The 5,233-nt window shown below is 37.8% G+C and overlaps 1 protein-coding gene across 1 annotated transcript in view; it reads left to right on the forward strand.

The window, feature by feature from the left end:
* Window positions 1-5,233, forward strand: part of LOC102597117 (dual specificity protein phosphatase 12-like) — a 15,732-nt gene that overhangs the window by 8,217 nt on the left and 2,282 nt on the right. The gene's annotated exons all lie outside the window — the stretch shown is intronic.

A 5,233-nucleotide genomic window follows, 5' to 3' on the forward strand; every position in this document is an offset into this window, starting at 1 on the left:
AAAATAAAAAATATGGGGGGGGGGGGAATTTGGAGGTAGTGGGGTGCAGTGGAGGGATCCTAATACTATGGGACAAAAGGGTCTGGTAAGGGGAGTTAGTAGAGAGAGAGAGTGGTGAACAATGCATTACTTGCAAATTAAGAGGTCAGAACTAGGATCTAACATGGTATTTGACGACTTTCTATGCTAAGTGCAAAAGAATGGAGAGGAGGGAAAGGGTTCTTTTGATGGTAATTAGGAGCTATGAGAAATCTTTGTGAAGGGTCGTGGGTAGTGTGTGGTGACTTTATTGTCATCAGATATCCATCAGAAAGAACAAGCCGTTCATCAACCAATGGGGCTATGTTAAAATTCTCTAATTGTATTGAAGAGGTGGAGCTTGATCCTTATTTATTTGGAGGGTCTTTCACTTGCAGAAGAGGAGAGAACCATACAACTGCATCAAGAATTGAAAGAGTTATGCTTCCTCTCAATGGGAGGAACTTTTCACCCTCATTAGACAATCGACTCCAAAGTTGGTATTTGACCATAACCCAATTCTACTGACTTGTGGAGACATGAACGTCAAGATATCTTACTTCAAATTTGAAAATTGGTGGATGGGGGTTGAAGGCTTCAAGGAGAAAGTGAGTATCTGCCTTTCTGGTGGTCATCATTTGTAGTTACTTGTACAACCAGGTTTGTTTTAGCTGAAAGTCGAAACTTCTAAAAGGGAAATTGAAGGAATGGAGCAAGCATAGGAGCAACTGGTAACACAAGGAAGAGATCCTTGACCAATTGTCCAAATAGGAGATCCTTCAGGAGCAAAGATCACTTACAAATGATGAATTCATGCAAAAAATAAATTTGGCAATGTCTTTGAAGAAGTTAAAATGAAGAGGTAGGGTGGAGACAAAGATCCAAAATACAATGGTTGAAACAGTGGGACAAGAACACCAAGTATTTTTCGTAGAATAGCAGCATCACACAAAAGGTACAGCATCATAGACTCTTTGAAAGTGGAGGGAAGCAATATCACTGATCCTACCGACATAAAGATGGCCATCAAGAGTTTCTATCAATATATATAGGAGGCGGAAGCTTGGAGGCCATAATTACAATTGTAGGGGTTACTTGTATTAATGAGGATGAGAAGGAAGAGTTACATAAACAAATTGAAGACAAGGAGATTCTAGAATGCACTAAACTTTGTGCTATGGAGAAAGCCCCCTAGGCCCGATGGTTTTCTCATGTACGCCCCTGGTTCCAATGGTTTTCACATGTCCTTTTATTTTTATATTCTGGGAAGTGATGAAAGAAGACATCAAATGTGGGATACAAGGGTTCTATGATAATCAGAGGACTGATAGAAGTTTTAATGCAACTTTTGTGGCTCTCATCCCAAAGAAAGCAGGTGCTTCTGTATTGAAGGACTTCAAACCTATAAGTCTGACCACAAGCATATACAAGGTGATAATAGCAAAGATACTAGCTGAAAGACTCTGAATGGTGGTGGATAAGTTGGTCAACAAGGATCAGATAACCTTGATTAAAGAGAGACAGATCATGGATAGTGCACTTATAGTTAGTGAATGTGTGGATTCAAGATTGAAAGGTGATGAGCCTGGTGTAATGTGCAAACTGGATATTAAAAAGGCTTATGATCATGTAAATTGGATGTTCTTGTTGAACACCTCTCAGACAAATGGGTTTTGGAGAGAAGTGATTGGGGTGGATTAATTTTTGCATCAGCACCGTCAAATTTTCTATTTTGGTGAATGGTGAACCAGTGGGCTTCTTCCCTTCCGAAAGGGGACTTAAACAGGGTTACCACCTATCCCCCTTTCTTTTTAGTTTGGCAATGAAAGGTTGACAGCTTGATGAGAATAGCAATTCAAAATAGGTGGATTAAAGGTTTTCAGATAGAGGGTAGCAATGGACAAGTTAAAGAAATCTGTCATTTTATATATGCAGATGAAACTATCATTTTTTGTGAACCTCAGGAGGACCAGCTAAGATTCATCAAAACAATCTTACTGTTTTTGAAGTTGCCTCAGGTCTGAAAGTGAATTGGGGAAAAGGCAATTGGAGGTGGCCAACATTTAGAATCTGGTAGATATTCTGGGATGCAAAGTGGAGAATACGCCTACAGCTTACTTAGGCATGCCTTTAGGCAATAAACACAAGTAAATAGATATTTGGGATGGTTTTGTGGAGAAAACATCAAGGAGATTAGCAAGATGGAAGGCTCAATGTTTGTCTCTGAGAGGCAGACACACCCTCATCAATTCAGTGCTAGACTCCGTTCCTACTTATGTCATGTCATTATTCCCATTACCTGCCAAAGTTTTGAAGAAACTGGACAGATTAATGATGGACTGACTTTGGCATGGATGCAAAGAAATTAAAGGTTATAACTGGTCGAATGGGAGATAAGTTTTAACAGAAGAGACAAAGGGGGTTTAGGTATCAGAGATTTGAGGAAACAAAACAAAAGTCTTTTGATGAAGTGTTTATGGAGATATAATGAAGAGGGACAAGCCTTATGAAAGGATGTCATCAGATCCAAGTATGGTGAGCACAATTCTTGGTGCAGTAATATTAGTGTTTGATGCCTATGGGGTGGGGGTCCGAAGAACTATCGGATACATATGGACAAAACTTGAAGCTAATATGTTCATTGAAGTGGGAGATGGTTGGAGATTTTCCAGATCTGTTCTTACTATGTAGTAATCCAAATGTCAATGTCAATGAATGTTGGACAACACGGGTGTAATCTGGTTTCAGAAGGCTTTTGAATGACTGAGAAGTGGAGACATTTTCCAAATTGCTAGAGCTATTTGAAAAATTTCCTGGCACCAGCAGTGCAGTGCTTTTGATTCTTTGAGATGGAAACATAGTAATGATGAGGCTTTCACTGTTAGCAGGGCATACAAAATGGAAAGCCCCCAGCGAAGCAGCTGTCAGTAGAGTGGAGAAAGGTATGGAGAAACTTAGCACCAACTAAGGTAAATTGCTTTACATGGTTGGTTGCTAATAGGGCTTGCCTGACACATGAAGTGTTGAAGGGAAAGAAAAAGTTATAGTATCTTGGAATTCATTATATAGAAAGGCAGAAGAGCAACAAGCATCTATTCTTGCGTTGCAACTTTACAACACAAATTTGGGTCATCTTCCTTAGTCTCACAAAGACAAATTGGACCATGCCTGAGCATACTGTAGACTCGTTGAGTTGCTGGATAAGAAGAGGGAAGCAAGGGCCAAAAGGCATGGTGGAGGATAATTCCACTCTGCATTTGGTGGACAGTAAAAAAAGGAACAATAGAAACTTTGAAGATAGGTCCGATTCCATTTAGAAGGTTAAATTGCATTGTATTGTATTTTTCCATGTTTGGTGTAAAGAGAGGTTTAGAGGAAAGAGAACTGATTGTAGAATTATTAGGATCTTTGCAAATATTTTTCTCTTTTCCTTTTGTTCCTCTCCGTTTTTTGAAGGTCACCAGCATATCTTTATTGCTGAAGAATACAACATTACCATTTTCCAAAAAAATGATGTAGGGAATATTCAATATTCTAATGGAGGCTTCAAATCCCTTGGGAGCCCTATTCTTGATTTTTACAAAATGAATTGTCTCTAGAGTTTGTAACCATGCACTAGTCGAACAACCCATGCTACCAAGATTTAGTTCTTAGTACAAGATTTCTTGAATTTGCTATTTGTTTCCATTCTTCTGATCTTATGACTACTCTCTAAAGGTGAACTGTCATGATTTATTAATACTTTCAAGTGTTTGAGGATGTGATATCTTGTTCTAGTTATTTTGTGGATTATGAATATTTAGGGTTACCAAATCATTGATGCTCATATTTCCCTCTTTTGGTTCTCAAGTAGGGACTGCCTAGGAGCTGGTGGTCCAGCATTAGATATATATGAAATGTTAAACCTCCAAGACTCATCATAGCCAACTATTATATGAAGAATTGATGTTCTACATGTATTGTGCCACCACCTGTGAAGTAAACGATGCCATGAAAATGTGAGAACTAGAAAAACCTGAGGTCCAAATGGTATCTCATAGTGGTTTGAAAGTGTCTTGGGAGAGATTGAATTAGTATGGCTAACCAAGCTATTCAATGTTGCAGTATGGGGTAGAAAGGTGCAAAAGGAGTGGACAAAGAGTACCTTTTTTTTTTTTTGATGAAGTAAGAAGAATGTCATTAACAAAGAGTACCTTTTTGTCTGTATATAAGTACAAGGATATCCCAAGAAGTGGATAACTTACGAGTCATACAATGTAACTTTTGGAAAGAGTGATAGAGTGTAGAGTTAGGCACATTACAAAGACATAACTATTTTAGATTTAAGCTCGATAGATCTACAACATAATTTATATTTTGTTAAGAAGATTGTGGGAAAATGATTAGAAAAAAAGAAGTATTTACAAAGTGGTATATTCATTGACATAGAGAAAGCATATGATTGAGTGCTGAGAAAAGTCCTTTGTTTTGAGAAGGTAAATTATTTTTTTGAGAAGGCGAGAAAAGTCCTTTGTTGGAGAAGGAACTAATTGATAAATATAGAAGATCTGTGCGAGAGCGTGGTCACAAATCTAAAAACAATGAGAGGAGATACAGAGGTGCTTCCCAGTGATGTGCATTTACAGTAGGCCTTTGCCTTGAGCTTGTATTTTTGAACTTTGTTGCGAATGAAATAATACAAGAGATGAGGTTTTATGGTGCAATCTGCAGATTGTATCGTGTTAATCGACGAAACTGGCAAGGAAGTCGATCAAAAGTTAGAATTACGAAGAATCACTCTATAGAGTAACAATTTTAGAACTAGTAAAAGTAAGACTAATTGCCTGTTTGGCGAAACTTTTGGGAGGTCAGAAGTGCTTACTTTTTAGAAGGGAGGTGTTTGCCAAGCTTTTAAGAGAAGCTAAGTGCTTTTAGGTAGTAGAAAAAAGTAGCTTTTCTCCAAAAGTGCTTTTTTGAAAAGCACTTTTGAGAAAGTACACTTAAAAGCACTTTTTAAAAGCTTGGCTAAACATTACTTGCTGCTCAAAAGTGTTTTTCAAATTGATTAGCCCAACACGAACGGCTTCTCACTTGTGGTCCAAATAGGGTAGAATAGATATAGATGATTTGTATTGCCAGCCTTGACTAGTTTGGCCTTGACGAAGAGTTGATTGACAAGATTTATTGAATTTTGAAACTTCACCTTACTCAAAAAAAAAAAAAAAAATTTTTTTAT

The sequence above is a fragment of the Solanum tuberosum genome, unplaced genomic scaffold (genome assembly GCF_000226075.1).
Source record: "Solanum tuberosum cultivar DM 1-3 516 R44 unplaced genomic scaffold, SolTub_3.0 scf00205, whole genome shotgun sequence".
Taxonomy (NCBI): Eukaryota; Viridiplantae; Streptophyta; class Magnoliopsida; order Solanales; family Solanaceae; genus Solanum; species Solanum tuberosum.